Source organism: Mixophyes fleayi, chromosome 2, assembly GCF_038048845.1.
Source record: "Mixophyes fleayi isolate aMixFle1 chromosome 2, aMixFle1.hap1, whole genome shotgun sequence".
NCBI lineage: Eukaryota > Metazoa > Chordata > Amphibia > Anura > Limnodynastidae > Mixophyes > Mixophyes fleayi.
Genome location: NC_134403.1, coordinates 151,204,780 through 151,227,116, shown reverse-complemented (window position 1 = coordinate 151,227,116; position 22,337 = coordinate 151,204,780). Strand labels below are relative to the sequence as shown.

Genomic DNA, 22,337 nt, shown 5'->3' with positions numbered 1-22,337 from the left:
GACCATAGCAGTGCACAGCACATTTAATTAGTGTGCTACTGTGCACCCAATGATATTTTCTAAAGGTGAACATTCATCCCTCATTCATCAATCCTGCATCCTCCATCATTCATTAACCTCTCAGATCCTTTTACCCCCTTTCATCATTATCATCATCATCATTAACCCACTCTAATCATCCACTAATCATTATTATACATTGTTTACCCCTTCATTCTCCATCATTAACCCTCTTTTGTCAGCATTGTCCAATAACTCATTTTCACCTTTATCATCAACATTCTTCATGCACCTATATGTTGTTATCATTCCCCATTAATGCCTATACCCTCATAATATCATTCACTCAACCACCTTCCTCCTCAGTCATCCAGACCTCCGTGGTGCCACAGAAGAGAGTTGGTCATACATCAGATTGCCTCTGAGCAACTCCATGATGAGCCTGCTCCCTCTCTGCTTGATCAATGTGGAACTGGTGAGTTTCTCTGAGCAAGCTTAAGTTTGGTGTTCCAGAATGTGTTACAACAATTTGAGGTATTAATTAGATGCAACTGTTTTGAAAAATCAACATGGTGTTCTGGCCCTGGTAAATTCCAGAAGCGAGCTGACATTAGTCTCCAGTTTTGTTGTTCCAAAAGAGGTGACAGCAGGATTGCCTAGGATGAAAGTTCTATGCATACATGGAACCACAGATAAATATGAGCAGCCTTGCCTTCCGCTTACTCTAAAAGGCCAAACAGTTAGGGTAGTGGCTGCCCTAGCCCCAAAACTATCGTAACCCTTATCCTAGAATGAGACACTCTCTTTTCCAGGAAGTTCTTGCTAATCGAATGCGGCTGGACATGTCGGCAACTGATACACCAGTTGAAAGTCAAACCTTAAAGGAATCTGTCCAACTCTCACTGGAATCGAGATAAAAGACAACAGAATTGTCGTTTATGAATTCTGAATACAGATTCACAACTGCTACTTGTCCCAAGTCAAGGAGAGAAGAGGAGCAGCCGATGCAGTCATTGGCCAGTGACGCTGCCGTGGAAACTTTGTTGCCACCAGATGAAGCTGAGGACTGATCCCCAATTCCAAAACTCATTTTGTTACAAGAATTTTCTAGGGATCAGCTTAATGATGTTACTCTAGAAAATGCATCTAAATGTGTTGTTGAAGTTAATGGTGTAGTCAGGGCCGCCATCAGAAATCATGGGGCCCAGTACAAATGACGCGGGCCGGGCCCCCCCTCCTTATGAGCACCCCCCCAAACAGAAGAACCTGAATAATAAAATCTTTAAAATATACTTACAGTTAGAGGTGTTGCAGCTGCTGCTCCTTCTTCTTCTGCTGCTGTCTTCCTCTGCTGCTTCTTCTTCTTCTGCTGCTGCTTCTTCTTCTTCTTCTGCTGCTCCTTCTTCTTCTTCTTCTTCTTCTTCTTCTGCGGCGGGAACTGTGGTGTGACGTCAGGTCACACCACACCATCAGTGACAAGGGAGGATCACATGATCGCAGGGATGGAGCAATGATTCCCCTGTTACTTAATCATTATACCAACAGGGACAGTTGTGGCTTTGTATCCAAATACATATACTTTAATATAGAGTTGGACCCCCTTTTGCAGAGAAAACAGTTTCCACTCTTCCTGGAAGGCTTTTCACAAGATGTTGGAGTGTTTCTCTGGGAAATTGTGCCCATTCATTCTGTAGAACATTTATGAGGTCAGGCACTGATGTTGGACGAGAAGGCCTGGCTCGCAATCTCTGTTCCAGTTCATCCCAAAGGTGTTCGATGGGGTTGAGGTCAGAGCTCTGATATATTAAACTACAGCAACTAAAGAACATTTTAATTGAACATGCAGATTCCTAACCACAGCCCACTCCCTCCCCTTAACCCTCTTATCATTGGTCTGGATGAGGTTACTTCCGGTGTGAGGTTCTGGATATAGGGGAAGGGTGAGTACGTCAATCTCTTATCTATCTGCACTCCTCAGTGCTACTCATCTACTCCCCTCCTATTTCTCTCTGGCAAGTTTTTTCTTCTCTTTGCTATTAACGTTGACTGTTGCCTTCAGTTGCGTTAATGCTTTGTAAAAGACAATGCAGTTCCATGGGAACACTCATTAAATCATACAGTACCCTATACTTCAGATATTGATCGGGATCAGAAGTCTTTTTTTGTGCCAATTAGGTCTGCCCTTATTATGTTTTTTAAATAGTGCAGGGCCACCCAAACACACACCTGATTGTCATCCAATTGATTGAGTCCCCTGACTCTAATTATCCTCTTAAATAAATTGATAATTCTAGAGGTTCACATACATTTCCCAACAAAGAAACTTATTGATGGATCATTTAGATAAATAAATTATTGAAACATATATGTTTCTGTTTTTGGAACCTAATGCATGTCATTAAAGCAGACAAATTCCTTGAAGGTTTATATGAAATGTGGTAAATGTAATAAAATCATCTACATGTGGCACGAACTCTCATGCCTGCCAGTGTATTGGCACAATTGGTTGCTTATAGGTCAAAATCAAGTCTCTAGGAGAGGAATTAAATATTAATGAAATCAGTCATCCAAAGCTAAGCAACAATCGAAGACCATGAAACTTAGCTTGCTATTAAACATAATTTAAAGGACTCCTAAACTTAAAGTATAAGATACAGAGGGTGCATCAGCTATGGGGCCTGGAGGTGAAGGTGAAGGGGGTTCGGCAAAGCCAGATCACCACTATTGCAAAGACCACGCTGCCCCCTGACATCCCCACTGATGCGCGATCCAGCTTATGAGCCCAGGGTACATGCACTGTACTGGTGCATTATGAAAAGAGGCCCCCACTCTTCTGATGATGCACCAATTAGGCACATGCACAATGGGCTCATAAGCTGTTTTGCACATGCACAGAAGAGCTCCCTGCTGCGCTCTATTTCGAGTAGAGAGGGCATCCTGGAGGTAAGACCGGCCTCACAGAGTGCCAAACTTTCATGTTGGGCCTGGCGATGAACCTCCTTTGATCCCAAGATTTATAACATCAAGTGGTTAATATGATGACAATTATGATATGCAAAGCTGCATTTTTCAGAGCTGTTTTGCCCTCTCAAAAAGAACTTGAATTCAGCGTCAGTTCAAAGGTCACAGAGATAAAGCTCATCCCTATTCTTGTAGTAGGACACTCTTTGCACCTTCCAACTGAAATTCTGCAAAGAGTGTATTTCTTGGACATATATTGCCCAATGTAATAAAACTTCTCTGCAATTCCCTCATAGGGTTAAACACCTAATGGCTCATGATAACAGGTCATTCTTATATTAACAAATGTCATTGTCTCTTAAGTGCAAACTGTACAGTGTGCGCACACATCCCATATGTAAAAATAAAACAAACATTCTTCGTGTCACCAAATCTAAAGAGGGTTGTTGTGAAAATATAAACTATTCCAGTAAAAAAAGTATGATAATCTTATGGAATCTAGTTTATACTTACAGAATATTTCTGGTATGTATTATCCATGAAAATGCCGTTTTATTTTTAATGGTAATTACTACTACAGCCTTATTGCATGTTGTCCTTTCACTGTTTGTTTGTTTAAACATTTTACTGCTAAGGTTTGTTGGGGGGGGGTTTATTGAGGGCTTGATTGAAGTACTCTGATCACATGTGTCTGTTAACCAGATATATTCATAGTAGAATGGCTGCAAAGCCAGTGATGGCTGCTTAGTTAGTGTGTATAGCTCTAAGTGTATAGATACAAGTGTGAAACAAAAAATTTAAACAGCATAATTCGGAGTTATACCGGAGTTACACAGGAGGAAACAGGAGGTGAACATTCTGCCTATTAACACAGCTTCACAAGGACAACAGTCAGTATTCACCTGAAATTCCATATTCTACCTCTGATGTTTTCAACTCACTCTGACTACAAGCTACATGCAACATGAGGACTGTTTTGGACTCTGATCTCATTTTCCTCTCATCTCATGAAAGTTTGTTCTATTTGTCAGTTTGTTTTCAATGCAAAATCCACTCTGTTTAATCAGACTGCTGTACTACTTACTCAACCACTCCCTACCCATGCTACAGTTATTTCAGTCCCCTATCTCACCACTGTACTTCAATTCTATTTAAGTTTTGTCTCCCTTTACAAGTAGGAAGAAATTATACTGTCTTTCAACCAATCTCCTCTCTCATGAGTCTGCAAAATCTCAGCTATTCAATTATCTGCTCTTTATTACTCTCCATTCAACACTTCCACCCACTCCCCCACATGGCTCCCCACATCATTACTTTATACTATCCAGACATCCAGGAATACACTACATTTGCTGCAGCCTAGCTCTACACTACTTATCTGATTACACTGGACATTGCAATTAGGCAATTCCTTTAATTCCTCATTTTTGCTATTTGACTACTAGTCCCAATGCTTGCCAAAATATTTTTCTTTCTCTCTTTTCATGGCATTATCTTTAGGACTATATCATCCCTCACCCATCCTGCAACACACACCTCTGTCCACATTGCCCCTTCATTACTTCACTCACCTCTAGTTAACACTCATGAACTCTTTTGCTATTTAAATTCAATAACTTTAACAGCCTCACCCTGCCGCCAGAAACTAAAAGGACACACATCTTACAATCATCTTTCCTACCTTTCTTCCTCCCTGCTTCCATTAGCTGGTGATATATCACCTAATCCAGGTCCCCCTCACTTCTCCCACACACATATATCTGAACACTACAGAAATCTGGCAAACCTCAAACACATCACCTGTCTCCCCTCTCTTCCAAAGTCCTTTAGATGTGCCCTTTGGAATGCACGCACTGTTTGTAACAAACTTACCTCCGTACATGATCTCTTCCTCTCATACAACCTCAACCTTCTAGCAATAACAGAAACATGGCTCACGCATTCAGACACTGCCTCACCTGCAGCCCTTTCACATGGTGATCTCCATTTCACCCACACCCCAGGCCAGGAGGCAGAGAAGGAGGGGGGTTGGACTACTTCTCTCCCCACAGTGCACATTCACAGTTCTACCAAGTATCCCTTCACTCACATTCACATCTTTTGAAGTACATGCTGTTAGGATTTTTAACCCATTCTCTATGCGTGTTGCTGTCATCTATCGCCCCCCTGGTCCACACCAACAATTTCTTGAACACTTCTCTGCATGGCTCCCTCACTTCTTATCTACTGATATCCCCACCATCATCATGGGTGATTTCAACATCCCTATTTCTAATCCACGTTCCAATGCTGCTTCCAAACTACTCTCTCTAACCTCCTCACTTGACCTCTCCCAGTGGATTGAATCTGCTACTCATCAGGATGGCCACTGTCTTGATCTTGTTTTCTCTAGACTATGCTCAGTTTCTAATTTCCTTACCACTCCTGTCCCCCTCTCGGATCATCACCTTATTAGCTACGCGCTCACCCCCAGTTCTTTACCCTCCCTGGTGTCAAACTCTTCCAAGCCTCCTCGTACCCGCAGGAATATCAACGCTATTGATTTTCAACAGTTTTCCACCTCTCTCCAACACCTTCTCTCCCCAATTTCTACATTCTCCTCCCCTGATCGGGCAGTCCCCCATTTTCATAAAACCCTAGCAACTGCTCTGGATAAAGTGGCTCCAGCGACACTACATACTTCGCGTAGAATTCGTTGCCAACCATGGCACACTACAGTAACACGAACTCTACAAAAACTTTCTCGTAAAAAAGAACATCACTGGCGTAAATCTTGTGCCTCTAATGATTTCATCACATATACTGATATCTACCACTCCTACAGAAATGCTCTGGACACTGCTAAACAAATATACTACCGATCTCTCATCTATGCTCAGGCTTCTAACCCCAAACGCCTCTTTAACACATTTAACTCTCTTCTGAATCCTCCCGCCCCAAATCCTCCAACTAACATCAGTGCACAGGATCTTGCTTCCTATTTCAAGGACAAAATAGATAAGATCAGGCTTGAAATGGTATCTCCCTTGACAAGCAATCTGCTCAATTCCTTTGTAGCACCCTCTGACACTCTCTCTTCATTTGATCCCACAAATGAAGAGGAAGTTTCTACTCTCTTCTCATCTTCCTACTCTACCTCCTGTCCTCTTGATCCCATTCCCTCACAAATGGGTATGTCCCTGTCTCCTGTGCTCATTCCCCCTCTAACTAAAATCTGTAATCTATCTCTTTCTACTGGTATTTTTCCATCTATATTCAAGCATGCAGTGATTACTCCCATTTTAAAAATACAGAATTCTGACACTAACTCTCTCATAAATTACCGCCCCATCTCCCAGCTCCCATGCCCCTCCAAGCTTCTCGAGAGAATTGCCTACACACGCCTCACACACTTTCTTACAGCAAACAACCTATTGTATCCTCTTCAGTCAGGCTTTCGCTCTCAACACTCCACAGAGACGGCGCTGACCAAAGTTGTCAATGATTACCAATACTCTCTTCTAATTCTCCTGGATCTCTCTGCTGCATTTGACACTGTTGACCACTCTCTCCTCATACAAACGCTGCAATCCCTAGGTCTTGAAGGCACTGTCCTATCCTGGTTCTCATCCTACCTATCTAATCGCTCTTTCAGTGTTAATTTCTCTGGATCCACCTCTGCTCCGCTTCCTTTATCAGTTGGAGTTCCACAAGGCTCAGTCCTAGGTCCTCTGCTATTCTCTATCTACACCAGTTCTCTTGGAAAACTAATAAGCTCCTTTGGATTTCAGTATCATCACTATGCGGATGATACCCAAATTTATCTATCCTCTCCTGATCTTTCACCATCTGTGTTGTCTCGCGTTACTGACTGTCTTTCTGCCATTTCATCTTGGATGTCTTCTCGCCAACTCAAATTCAATCTTTCAAAAACTGAATTAATAATATTCCCACCCAAGAACAGAAGCTTCCTGCCTGACATTTCTATTTCTGTCGATAACATGACCATAAATCCCACCCCGCAAGCTCGTTGCCTAGGTGTAATCCTTGATTCACAACTGTCGTTTATTCCCCACATCAACTCTATATCTAAATCATGTTACATACACCTAAAGAACATTTCCAGAATACGCACATATCTGACACAAGACACCGCAAAAACATTAATTCATGCACTCATCATCTCCCGCATCGACTATTGCAATTCCCTCCTTACTGGTCTTCCCAAAGGCAGACTTGAACCCCTACAATCTATTTTGCACGCAGCGGCTAGACTGATTTTCCTTACAAACCGTTATTCCTCTGCTGAGCCACTCTGTCAGTCTCTACATTGGCTGCCTGTATTTCAACGAATCCAATATAAAATTCTTCTACTAACATACAAGGCCATCAACAAAATTGCACCAACATACATTTCCTCACTTGTCTCGAAATATCTCCCTACTCGACACCTCCGTTCTGCACAAGATCTACGTCTCTCCTCCACTCTCATCACATCCTCCCATTCTCGGTTACAGGATTTTTTCCGGGCTGCACCTACTTTGTGGAATTCCCTCCCTCGCACAGTAAGACTTTTCTCTAGTCTTCAAACCTTCAAGCGTTCACTGAAAACCCACCTCTTCAGACAAGGTTATGATATTCCTCAACCATCATCTTAATTTCCCTAGATTACCCTATTGCCATCCTCTACACTGCTAACGCAAGACAACAACCTTCTGACCAACATTGCAACACACACAGCCCACTCAGTACTTTTACCTTTTCAGTCTGGCTGGTCCATTGTGCAATATGATGTAGCACATGCCCTTGTGTTTCTAACTCCCATTGTCCTATAGATTGTAAGCTTTCGAGCAGGGTTCTCTTACCTCTCTGTCTGTATGTATTACCCAGTATTGTCTTATTAATGTTTGTTCCCAATTGTAAAGCGCTACGGAATTTGCTGGCGCTATATAAATAAATGTTGATGATGATGATGATGATCCATGCCCCTGCAAGAAGGGGCATCGTGAGGGCAAGTTAGGACCCAGACATGGGCTTCCTGAGAGGTGGTGACAAGGGCGGCTGCATTACTAAGGTAGGAGGACTGAAGCACCTATTGCATCCTCTCAGCCACTTACATCAGTATCCGAGTCTATAACATATTTTCCGCGCACAGGGGCTGTGTGTGATAGCTGGGTCTCCGGAAGAGTTGTAGGACCCAGGATCCGTCGGCGACCGCGGGAGTGTATTCTCGGCAGGCGGGCAAGGACGTCAATAAAATGTACCATCAAGACAAGGGAGGATCACATGATCGCAGGGGTGGAGCAATGATTCCTCCACCCCTGCGATCGCATTCTGGTGCCTGGTTGTCACGCTGACAGCCAGCCTGAAAACATGAGTGCAGAGAAGCGGAGGCAAGGGGAGACCAGCGGAGACGCCTTGGACTGCAAGACAGGTAAGTTACCCCCCTGATGGCGACCCTGGTGTAGTGAAAGCTGCCAGGCCAGCAGAAAGTGTACCTTATTTTTTGGTTATAGGGGATTTATTGTATAGTGTGGGGTTTGTACAAAAGAAAAATGTTGATTAACTGTTGATACACAGGTATGAGTCCTTTAGTTTTAAAAGCTACACACACATCTTTTTGGGGGTCATTTGGGAAAAAATCAGACCTCGGAAAGATTTTACTGGCCGGGAATATGTATGGCAGTAAGAAGGAACTACCTGCCCTGCCCAGATTGTCATAGAAATTCTCCAAAACCTGATTACACAGGACCATCTATTCTGATGCTTCAAGTTCCCTTTGAACAGATAGCTGTGCACCTGGTGGGTTTGTTGGAACAGTCAGCACACCATTCCATTGCGTAATAGCAAGTCAAGAACTATAGCGAATGAGCTAATCCTTCTTTATGGGCCTATTTAACAAAGAGAAAAATGAAAAATAGTTTTCAATACTTATCGCGTTGGTAAGGAATGAATTATTTCTCATATTTATTAAAAAACCAACACAGGAACAGCAGTTCCGATAAACTGCTGTTTCTGTGGAAAAAAAAAATACTCACCACGGCGTCTTCCCAATGCGCTCTTCTCCGGATTTCTTCATCCCTTCTTCGTTCTTTCTGTGCGCATGCGCCGATCGAAATTCATGGGCCTGCGAACAGGAACTCTCCAGTAGTCAGTGAGACAAACAAAAATCATGGGACAGGGAGGGATAACATGATCCCTCTGCACATGCCCTGTCCAGCTCTGCTCTTCAGAGCAGAGCTGGATATAAATGAAAGTGAAGTGAAGACTTCATTTACGATGATGTATGCTAGCGTCAGCTGGTGTACATTAACATAGCAAGTTTCCCAAAAAAATCTCTTTTTCGGAACTTGTTAGATTGTGTTAGACCATACTATTTTATGGTGACTGCTCATAAAAACAAAATAGAATGCAAAGCATGCGATGCAACATTCATACATTTAAGGAATACTCCAAATTGCATCATAATGATGGTAAGTATACTTTAGTTAGATTGCACTACTTAGTAAATAGGCCTGTATATGAGGTTGGGAATTCCAAAATAAATCCTAACTCACCAGAGCACTTCTTTCATGTCAAAGTTAATGGAAGAATGAAGTCAATTACTTGACATAAAAGCCCTCTGCACATCGGTGTATCACCTGCAAATTAATTGACTAGTGGAGCTCTTTAACCATACTTTATGACTTTTTGTGTCAGTGACCCAAGAAAGAAAAGACTGGAATACTCTCCTCCCATTTCCAAGGTTCGTGGTATGGGAAGTACCACAAGCTTCAACAGGTTTTAATTCATTTGATCTGTTGTATGGAAGAAAGCCTAAGGGTATTTTGGACTTCCTCAAGGGAAGCTGCGAACAACAAAAACCCAAGGAGCCAAATGTAGTTCAATTTGTTTATATAGGAGGATGAGACAAATAGGTCCTCTGGTAAGACAACACTAAGAGGATGCCCAGTAGTGTTGGAAAAGGCATAATGACACTTAGGCAGTAGTCCATTATTTCAACCTAGATGACAAAGTATTAGTTCTTTTCATCTCACCCAGGAAAGTAAACTCTTTGCACACTGGAAGGGACCTTATGAGGTCATAGAGGTGGGTGGGCCAGTGAACTATAGAGTCCACCACTTGGGTAGAAGGTGGGAAGAACACATTTATTATGTCAATCTACTAAAATCTTGGCATGAGGAAAATCCAGTGTCTTGGATGCTAGCCATTAAAACAGAGGACTATGCGGCACCCATTCAGTTCTCCTTGACAGCGCCTCTAAGACAGCATGTGGTAGAAATGGTTGCTTGTAACAGGTATGTCTTTCCCCCATTCCTCGCTATACCACTCTTATTACATAATCACACTCCCTGGGATAGTAATTAAGCGACATCCCTACCGTGTACCCGACAGGCTGCAGTGAAGAGGTTGTAACATGGAGAGTGATGGCTGCCTGTCACACGTAGCAAGGACAATGAGGGGGGAAATGATGAAATTGGTGTCACATGCAAAGGATAAAAGGGGTGTCAGAGCTAGTGATTGTCCCATGAGGAGGGGAGGTTTGAGGACTCAACACTAGCTCCAGATGACAGCTGTCAGAAAATAGTTCACAATGATGGCTACAAACACCTTCTCTCAATTCCTAATCAACACTCTGCTAAGAACAGTAATCTAGATAATCTCTTCACCTGGACTACTGCACTAATTTCCTTACTCTGTGTGACCGGATGGGCTTACATTGTCTGTTGGGGGAAGAGAAGTCTGTTACACAGTTTATCTGGATCGCATTCTCACCATCAGTAACTGAGTGTTAATGACTACTCCTATTGGTGTCACCTGCCACCAATCGTCGACTTGAAAATGCCAATTGTGCAATAGTTGGAGAATTCAACTACCACCACCAGGCTCCTGCACCGGCACCTAAAACCGCTAACTTCTGGATCGGTGACATAACTGCTGCAGAGCCTCTACTGTGGGCTGGCTGGTAAATCCTGACTGCTCACTATGGATCAGGTCTGCTGGGTAGCAGGCAGAGAATTGACACAGAGACGCTGGGTTCAACACAGGACAGCCGAGGAATAGATTAGAGTATAAGCTCTTATCTGTTAGTCACAGGATACAGCAGGTAATAGACTTCAGGCAGAATCTTCAAGCAGTGATGTTTATTGCTCAGGATCCTTACAAGGATCTTTGCACACTCGTTGGAGGTACTAGTGATCATACAGAAGTACAGATGTATACTACAGTTAAAATAGAAAATACAGCTCTTTATATACTGTTTCTGAGACACTTGTTGGTGGGGGTAACCCAGCTCACTGATCCTATTTGGCACCACAAAGTCTGAGATATCACATCAAGTGTTTAGCATCAAGATGTAATATATTCTCTAATCTTCAATTTAACAATTTAAAATTAACAAAATGGACATAAATCTGTGATTTCCAAAATTACTTGATTTTACATTACTCAAATAGTCCCCTCTCTTTTAAACAGGACAGAATACACAGGATAGAAAGCTAACGACCCCCCTTCTGTGTATTCAGTCTAAAAAGATGTGTTGGTCATTCACAGATGAAAGGCCTAATTAGCATGGAATTTCCTTTACGCACAAGCTACAAAACCAAATTTCCTCCAACATGGCATATGGCCTCAGAAATCAATACATTTCCATTACAAAAATCTGTACATTTGCAATGATACACATTGCCGAACTGCGCCACTAATTAAATTACATTTATACAATAAGTTTTATTTCTAGGTAATCCAGCCACACTCTGCAATCAGGCCTTCACTGCAAATATGAAAACATCTATCTCACCTGTCTGTAGCCTAATCTATCTACTGCGTCTTGTATCTCACTACCAGCCCACTTTGGACTAAGTAGCTTGGCTGGATGTAGTATGTTTCTGACTGCGACCCCAGCTCCTTCCTGGAATCTGTCATCCCCATGATAGGAGGAAGGAGGAGACAGTGGAACAGTCTGCCCCACAGAGGGACAGAGGGGGGGAGGGGGTGCAGGTGGATATAGAGGAGGAGGCTGTAACATGGGGAAGAAGAAACAGAGGGGAAGGCTATCACATATGGAGGGTGAGACAGAGGGAGAGGCTGTCGAACTTGAAACTGTTGCACGCAGGGAAGGAAAAGGAGAGACAGTGGGAGAGTCTCTCACAATCTGAGAAGAGGTAGAGGCAGAAGAGGAGGCTGTCACATGCTGAGAAGAGGTAGAGGCAGAAGGAGAGGCTGTCACATGCTGAGAAGAGGTAGAGGCAGAGGGAGAGGATGTCACATGCTGAGAAGAGGTAGAGGCAGAAGGAGAGGCTGTCACATGCTGAGAAGAGGTAGAGGCAGAAGGAGAGGCTGTCACATGCTGAGAAGAGGTAGAGGCAGAGGGAGAAGATGTCACATGCTGAGAAGAGGTAGACGCAGAGGGAGAGGATGTCACATGCTGAGAAGAGGTAGAGGCAGAAGGAGAGGCTGTCACATGCTGAGAAGAGGTAGAGGCAGAAGGAGAGGCTGTCACATGCTGAGAAGAGGTAGAGGCAGAGGCAGAGGATGTCACATGCTGAGAAGAGGTAGAGGCAGAGGGAGAGTTGGTCACATGCTGAGAAGAGGTAGAGGCAGAGGGAGAGGCGGGCACATGCTGAGAAGAGGTAGAGGCAGAGGGAGAGGCTGTCACATGCTGAGAAGAGGTAGAGGCAGAAGGAGAGGCTGTCACATGCTGAGAAGAGGTAGAGGCAGAAGAGGAGGCTGTCACATGCTGAGAAGAGGTAGAGGCAGAGGGAGAGGCGGTCACATGCTGAGAAGAGGTAGAGGCAGAGGGAGAGGCGGTCACATGCTGAGAAGAGGTAGAGGCAGAAGGAGAGGCTGTCACATGCTGATAAGACAGTGGAAGAACTTGTCACATGCTGAGAAGTGGGAGAGAAGGCAGGCAGAGGAAGCGGCTAGTGGTGGGCAGAACATTCAGAACTGTGTGCTCTTCATTACGACAGGGATTCCTTATACCCCAAAATCACAGACACGCCTATGGGCAAGCTGGTGAACTGTCCAGAGGATGAGTGGTTAGGTGGGTGGAGCACCTCTTAAGTCTGGCAGCCTCACATCACACTTACTGCATTCCACTGGCACTGGGCTCTTTCCACATTTCCCGAATTTTTTAAAGGTATAATTGATTGAAAATTGTTGCCCCATTTCAACTCATAGGGTCTGATTCATTTTCAGACATAAGACTCTTTTTGCGTACAATATCTTGCGTGAAATAACTCTGCGCATGATTAGAAAATAACCTTTTGCTAATGAACAAAGATTTTCAGAACTTGAGCCTGATGGCTAATGCTATTGAAGCCTATGGTGAAACATTGTGGTAGAGGGATCTCCGGATCCCTCACCGCATCTTACCTGCTTTCCCCTACGGTGACTATCACAAAAGTGGACACTTTGCAATAGTGACTATAGAAAAGATAGGAGATAGGTGTTCACTGGGACAGTAATTTATCATGACTGTTGTTTCGGCAGATCACTTTTAATAAATGGTCTTGATCATTGTGATAAAGAATGAAAATGATCATGGCAAAAAAACGGTTATTGTTAAATATGCCCCATAGTTGCAAACTGCTGAACGGGTTTGAAAATTTAGCTTATACACTACTTTATTAGGCAAATGAGTAACACATCACCTAAATTTGTGTGTGTACCTAAATAAAGCTCTCTGACTGTATAGCACTGTGGACCATCTTTAAAAAAAAAAATAATTAAGGTGAAATATGCAATTTCACTTATATGTATATAACCTCTGTAACATTGGACAATAAAGAGTCAGAAGTGACTAAAAAGATAAATCATTTCAGTGTCCAAACTCTATAATCTGCCAAACAACAATTTTCTCTCAAAATCAAGTGAATTGTGCTGATTTTGATACATTTTTTGCTAACTTTAAAAAAATACATTTACTCTCTAAATATCAGAGCTATTCCCATTCATTTCAATTGGACATTCATTTTAATGGGGCTGTGTGCACAACGTAGATATGAAATAAGTAGACCTTTGAAATTAATGAGTCATTGAAATAAATGGAGCTCCTTGGGATTGTTGTTTTTCTCCCACAAGAATAGAGGATCAGTTAGGTTCTATTGGTGTGTCAGTTCTCGGGAATCCTTTCACCGCCAGCTAATCAGAAGCAGCCAGTGTAGGAAACCGCTTGTAACTGGCTGGATAATTTAGCGGTGAGCAGCTATAGTGTTCCGTGGTCAACAACAAGAAAAGAAAAAAATAATTATTTTAGAGACACTAGTCCATTATTCTAGGATCGTTAGGGTCGCAAATCTTCTTCATTCAGTGGCCACCATAGCCCTGGCTGTCTGCTGCTGGGGCTGATTGAGGATTTGCAGGATGGCACACTGGCTGATTTATTTATTTTTTAGTGGAGCTATTCCATTCATATCAAAGGATCATTAATTTCCAGTGTGTGCGTCTTACATGCAAACATCCTATTGAAAGGAATGGGAAAAGGTATCTACATGCACAAATGGTTTTACCCATTTTTTTGTCTCACTCACCACAATGGTTTTGAGGCAAAGGGCAAGATTCAATTAGCCGTAATTGTGGTACAAGAAATATCACTCATTAATGAGGTCGAGCAAAAATGAACAAAGATTATTAGCAGAAACATCCCACTGCAAAACATTGTGCAAGGTTCCTATGGGATTTCACAGCTAATTGTATCTCTCCCAAAGGGTCTGAAACCTGTGTATCCATTTAGTTCAGTCATTTAAATTATTTTGTGATATCTAATGTTTAAAAAAAAAATACTGAGTTTTATGGCGATGTTCCTTTAAATAACAATTTTAAAATGCTAAATTCTATAAAATGTAAATTTAATTCACTATAAATGAAAATAATATTTCAGGAATACACCTCTCCTACTAACTTTCACTACCATGTAGATGGGAGAAGGGATGCTTGAATGCTATGTTTTCCATCTCTAACAGCTTGCTGGTTTATATTAAATTACTGATTCTACATTTTAAATATGTATAATTCATGTGCTTTAATTAAGAAGCCCCTTAAAACAATACTATGTTATCTTGCTTACTGATCATTTATAATAATAAAGTAATATATAGTTAGGCTCTAAAGTAGCAGAAAGCATTCTCCACAATTTTACAAAACAGCCAATATAGTACTATGTCACCTGTTCGCTTTAGCAATGTACTTAAAGGACTTAATTTAGAGTCGGACGCATGTGCAGAAACCTCCAAATCCGCCTGCATTTTGGACGCAATTATCACTTGCGACAGCTTGCGACTCACTATGAGAGAATGGGAGGAACGCGGAATTGTGAATGCGTGACCATGTAAATATATCCTAGTCGCAGTGAGGCGCAGACGCAACACACGTCAAAACAGGGCTAAAGCTGTGCGGCAGGAATTAGGTGGTGCAAGCGTTAGCTAGCTGCAGGAGCTGCTCACAGCTCAATAGGGTATTAAGAGTGGGACGCAACTGGGGTTGCTTGCCACTCGTAATACCCTACCAAGCTGCGGCACACTCCCGCTTCTACACTTCTTAAACGGACTTTGCGTCCGACTCTAAATGAGGTCCAAACTGCGCAAAATGGGGCATGTAGAGTTGGATGTACATCTGCTCTTTTTTGTATACAATATGCATTACTGTAATGCGTATTCACGCAAATTTTGTTGCATCTTACACTTACAATTGCTTGCAACTGGAGAGGTGGAACAAAGGAGGGAAAGGTCAGGCAACAGTAGGCTGAGTACAGTAAGTATGTATTGTATGTAAGTAAGTAAGTATGTATTCACGCAACTGCGACTGAGGTAAACCAGGACATAGACATATCAGGAGGTGCATCTCTTGCGGGCGCTAAAGGACTGGTACAACGATTTGATGATTAGCTAGCAGCTTCTGATTGACTGGCAGCATCTTGACCCCTCCCACTGATACTTAATTCATTACTTTAGTCGGGCTGCTATATCATATAGTCAGGGCCGGTGCAAGGTCTGTAGGCGCCCTAGGCAAGGTTTCAGCTTACCGGCCCCCGCGAGGTTGTCACACACAAAATTTTTTTGAAAATGTTTACATTTTGAAAAACAGAACAATATATAAATAAGTATGTGTGAACACTTTGTGGACCGCAATGGACCCGTATTGTCACACACTCAAGGTGTCTCAGTAACCACCAACAGCACACAAACAATATTCTGATTGGTGAGGGTCTCAGCCCACAGCCAGTGATCACTTTGGTTCAAGAAAGAGTGTAAAATAAAAAGAGCAACCCTTACCTTCTCCTGGCTGGCAAGGATGCAGTCCAGATACCCTGATGCTTTCAACACTGTCCAAGCTCCACTTCTACCCTTTGGGAAGTAACAGCAGTAATTGATTTAATATTGCTTGTTGACATAATATACATTTTTCTACAATTATATATAGTTTGCATATCAAATATAGAGGATGAGGTGCCAAATAATAGTCATTTTTCTCACGCATAGTTTGCAAATAAAATATAGAGTATGACGCCGAAGAGGTCTAATATCACATGATCACTGACTGACTGCCTAAGGTTGCCTAATGGGAGCGCCGGGCCTGAATATAGTCTATTTGCATTATTTAAGTGATATTTCCATTTGAACTGTGTCAGGAAAGAAGATACCCATGTGATTTTTAAAGAGGAAAACAATAGTTGTCAGTATATAAATTATTTTGTATTTAATTAGATTTTATATTGAAAATGTTAATTTATTAATATCACTGTCCAGACCCTATTTTCATATATCTAATATATAAATGCTTAGTGGTGTCTGTCTGTCTGTGTGTGTGTGTGGAAAAAAAAACCAAGTTGCAGCGCCACCTGCTGGGCAGAGTTATACACTGACCTACTAAATTCTTAGTGTGTGTGGGGAAAAAAATTCAAAAAGGGCTGAAATTGGGCTCAAACTCATTTTCGTGAGGTAATTTTACCTCATGAACACACATGTGTAGAGGCGTGCGTTAGTGTGTGTGTGTGTGTGTGTGTGTGTGGAAAAAACTATTTTCTCAGAAAGGGCTCATCCAATTGACCTGAAATTTGGTATACTGACATTATTTGACAAAAAAATTAGAATAGTCAAGTCAGTTAACTTCCATCATCCCCCCTTCCCCCCGTGGGAGGGGTAGTAAAGGCTAAATTTACGAGTTGAGGGCTCAAAACTCATTTTCGTGAGGTAATTTTACCTCATGAACACACATTAAAAGGCCGCTTGCGTCGGGAACTAACGCTCTTCCACTGAGGAGGCCTGGGCTAGGTCCAATGCATGACAAGAACCTTTTTAAGACCTTAAGTAGCTTGATTTGACTAGAATGCATGAGTATCATGCACGGGTTAACTTGTATATATATTTGAAACTTTGTGACTTTATTGCATTGCATACAAATATTGACTTCAGAATTTACTGTTAACACAGTTACGCCACATCTCTCTGCTATCTCTAGTTTCTCTGCACTATTGTGATGCATAAGTATAAACAATTGTAAACCTGCTGCAAATGACAGTGTTGTTAACATTGATGCATTGTGTTATGCATCCACCTGAACATTTGGGGCACAAATGCTACCAACTCTACTTGAGCCCCTATGTGTACACAGGAATATACTGCAGGTGTATGTTTTCAGACTCAAGTAACACAAAGGGCAAAACTCACTATTTACAGGAAAGTCACTGCTGCTCTGTTATTTGTTTGGAAGATTAAGGGAAGAGATCTGTTTACAGGATTTCCTCACCATTGAAGACATAAGTACACTTTTTTTATCCTTGCAACATTCTAAGTAATGTTTCGTATACAAAATAAAAACCGTGAGATAAATAAGGAAGTGGGTGTAAGTTAAATCAGACTTTGGGCCTTAATAGCTTACACTTTCTTATTTTTTAATTTATTTGTGATTTTATATGTCTATTTTAGGAGTCAAAATAGAATTTCGTCTTTGTCACAAACAATGAGCTATTTAAAGCAGAGACTGAGTAAACTATACATATCAGTTGTTCACCAACCAGAGAACCCTCATAGAGTTCTCCAACATCTGGAGAATGGACCTTTAGGAGAGAACGACTTCAATGGAGTCTGGTATTTCCCTGCCTATAGTTAATGATTGCCAGGTAGGTAATATATTTGCGACATATGTCTGTCATTTTCTTTAAGACTCAAGCTCATGTTTTTTTTTTTGTGTGAGTCACCTTCCATTCTCGAATTTTACAAACGCTGATATTGAACAGATTTGCCCAAAGGGATCATTATCCGTGTAAGATATGCAAGCTACACATGAGTCACACTGGCAAGTGCATAAACAAAAATGCAGCGAATTATTATCCTTTACGATCAGTTTTATTCAACATCCTTCTGAACTCAATATGGAATGCATGGGAATGGTCCATAGCTCACACACAGTCAAGACGCCCCTGTATGTATGAACCCAAATCTATAATAGCTGTAACACATATGCTCGTCCAACCATTTCCACACAACAGCTGGAATGGAGCTAAGTTTTAGCATATGTGGTAACTTTGTGACATGACCTTCCTGTGACCTTACAGCACACAGTAAAGACAATGGTCAAGAAGAAGATCTGGGTAATTTTTAACTCAAACTGTTAATGAGTAATAAGTGGTGCGTCTCAACACTTTACTACTCACACATAAAAAAAAAAACCTTAATGTTTTGTGCCTCAGATAAAAGATAAAAATAAATAAACAGAAAATAAAAAAACATAACAAATTGAAATACCTAGCTTTAAAGTTTAAAATGGTTATCAACATCCTTGAATAATCCAATAAAAACGCTGTTTTGTTCTAGGCTTTCCTAGAATACACACACGCACACACGCACACACGCACACACACACATATACTATATATAGGACTCATATGTTTAAAAATGCAATAAAAGTCTTTGAATTGCTTTATATGATATTAAAATGTCTGTGCTCAGATCTTTACTGTGCTCGCTCACTTTGTGACTGTTATTTATGGCACCTTCACATGAGATACACTTCCCACTTTTCCTGCAGGAAAGCGATAAATTATCCTGCTGCTCAACTTTTGACTTCTACTGAGCAATAATTGGGGCTCTTTAAAGTGTCCACTCTCAGAAACATACAGCTGAAATTACCAGCAACAATACCTTCGTTTTCACAGGTCAGAGGCAGCTGGCAGACAATTTCCTGTATGTATACCTCAATATAGTGTGCAGTTATTTAAATGGATTCTACATGGCAATCCTACTACTTTTCTGAGAGGTTTGGCCAGAAATCACTTGCCGTGAGTATGCCAATAATGTACTTCAGGGGAGAGACAGACATAATAAAGGAAAATGTCTTTTAACAGTGTTGTGTATCTGTGTTGTCCAATTGGCAGGCTGCACATTGACACATAGACCTCCAAAGCTTATCTGCGGCATCAGATATTTCTGCACAGCTTCACATTCCATGATATATGAATACAATGGTATTCTCTTTAATTAAATTGTAATTTTAGATATGGACTGATTCTCAACGATATGACAAAACCGGAGTTTGATAAATAAATTTCAGAGTGTGTAGCATACAAATACTGTAGGAATTAGGCAAGTAATGCTTATGGTATAGCCATGTTATGTAGGTATATTTTGTGGCATTTAAAGGATAATTCCACCTACAACTGAAAAAAATTGTTTTCAGTGACATTATTATGACAGTAAAACAAGAAAAATCTCACTGATCCGACTCAGGTCCTGTGAATCCTTTAATGGTCCCAAGTAAGGAGAATTTCTTCTCATTGGGGCATGCTTTTTTTTTTAACTGCTTGGAGACTTGACAATGCCTATCATGTGCTTATTATTTATTCTCACATAGGTAATAAATTGGCCAAATGCAATGGACAAAATTTAGTCATTTCATTTTAGTTAATGTACCATCTTTTAGCAGCTAAGCCTAAAATTATAATGCTGTCTCAGGATGGGGTCATGCACCTGATTGTGCACAGACCTCATCATCATCACCATCTATTTATATAGCGCCACTAGTTACGCAGCGCTATACAGAGAACTCACATCAGTCCCTGCCCCCATTGGAGCTTACAATCTAAATTGCTTAACACACACACACACACAGACTAGGGTCAATTTGTTAGTAGCCAATTAACCTACTAGTATGTTTTTGGAGTGTGGGAGAAAACCGTAGCACCCGGAGGAAACCCACGCAAACTCGGGGAGAACATTCAAACTCCACACAGATAAGTCTATGGTCGGGAATTGAACTCATGACCCCAGTGCTGTGAGGCAGAAGTGTTAACCACTAAGCCACCATGCTGCCTCATAGAAAAGTACATTTATATGACACAAGAGAACTGCGCATGCCCGGATACTTTACAGGCGTATGCGCAGAAGATCAATAGGAAGTCAGAAGAAGCAGCGCGTAGGACCAGCACATCTATGTTAGGAGCAATGCAAAGTTCCATTGTCTACCGCAGAGGAGGGGGAATTTCACATTACATCACAAGGCAGGTAAATTAAATACCTGCGTTACTACATTATGCATCTCATCGCCATGATGCATTCCATACTGTTGCCTATTGCAGCACACTGAGCTGAATTGGTAAATAGAACCCTATATTACTACAACTCTCATAGTTGTGACATAAAAAACTGTGACAGCCATGTGACCTGGCATTTCCTTAGTCTACAAGATCTACCCATACTTCCTTTTGTTGCCAAACAAGGTAAAAGAGTTGTACAAAACAATACTCTGTAATCTATGGTAAAAATAAACATTGTAAATTAAAGATGTTGGGTGGAAAAAGAAGGGACTGTCCTGGGAAAAGTGGGACACATTGGAGCATTATATGTAACTGACCGCTTACGTTTTAAACAACAATTACAAAAATTCATTACGACATAGATATTTTTGGTAGGTCCCACTCTTCACAGAGGTAATTGCAATCAAAGTATAGCCCGATATTGCTTTTGCTGCTAGCAGACAATTCTGTCAGCAGGGGATTACAGATGAAAATCTGGGAAATGGCTAAAACGACTAAAACTAAAGCAGTCTGAGAGCAGAAAAAAGAAAAGGATTAACAATAGAAAAATAAAAAAATAAATGACAAAAGCTTTCATTTTCTCAAGGGAACACAATTTCCTTTCAAACAAGTGAGTGATCAATATCAGCGATCCAGGACTGTACATTTGAGGAACATTATGTTTAGTGCATTTGATACTCTTTAAACAATTTTTTACCTGAATATCGTAGGGGTATATTTACTAAACTGCGGGGTTAAAAAAGTAGAGGTGTTGCCTATAGCAACCAATCAGGTTCTAGTTATCATTTATTTAGCACAGTCTACAAAATAATAGCTAGGATCTGATGGATTGATATAGCCAACATCTCCACTTTTTCAAACCCATAGTTTAGTAAATACAAAAATGTAGTGTGGAATGGGTGAAAATGTTGAAATGTTTATAGAATTTGAGTTGGTTTTTTTTTTCCAATAATAAATCCGTGCAATGGATCAGAAGTGAAATGAACACAGCCACATGAGTGTGTGGTGAGAAGCTTGTCAGAGTCATGTGCTCTTTAGCTAGACAAAGGGAAGAGAGCAAGAGTGTCTGGCACCAACTGCAAATGGAAAAGGATGTGCGACAAGTATTTCAAGTGGAAGAAGGGGTTAATATCTGTTACATCGGGGTCAATTGCACTCCATGGGAATATAGTTCTCCGAGTCTCTGAACTTCGTTAATATATTCCGGCAGCTGTCTGGCTAAAATTCACCTCATTGTCTGTAGAAATACCCCTGGAATATTCGTGCTGCGACACATGGTACAAAAAAGCATCACTAGACAAGAAAATAAAACTAGAGAATATATAGTAAGGAAAAAACAACGAATACCTTTGCCTGATGCCTAAAACAATGCACACAGTGCCATCCAAGTTATTAACTAGCCTAGTTACTAGACTATACAATAGCTGTAGCTAATGTCTATTAATAAGTTAAAGTGTATGTTATATATTACATGACTGTTCAGAACACCACTGACCGGAAACAATGACGAGCATTGAGTTATACACCCACATTGATCTCTTTCTATCTCATGCTAGCCCCAATAAATGCACTTTAACCGCTATACCCTTATTTACCCTTTAAATCTTCACAGAGATCCAAATCACATTCCCCTACTGTATGCTTGAGCATCTATCAAAGGAAATAGTACTGAGTAGCTGCAGATAAGGATTTTAATAAATTAGCTCCTTGTTTAAAAAATAAATAAAAAAAAAAGCTTAATAAGTCATAGCATTGTAGTACACAAATAGCAGCTGTATCATTGAAAAGCTTAATGGGCAACTGAAAGAGTCATGCAAATGTAAGCGTGTATAAATGGTTAGTAATGTTCGCATGCATTGAGAGC

The 22,337-nt window shown here is 41.1% G+C and overlaps 1 protein-coding gene across 1 annotated transcript in view; it reads left to right on the top strand.

Moving 5' to 3' along the window:
- ST6GAL2 (ST6 beta-galactoside alpha-2,6-sialyltransferase 2) overlaps positions 1–22,337 on the top strand; it is a 262,639-nt gene that overhangs the window by 118,882 nt on the left and 121,420 nt on the right. The window lies entirely within an intron of this gene.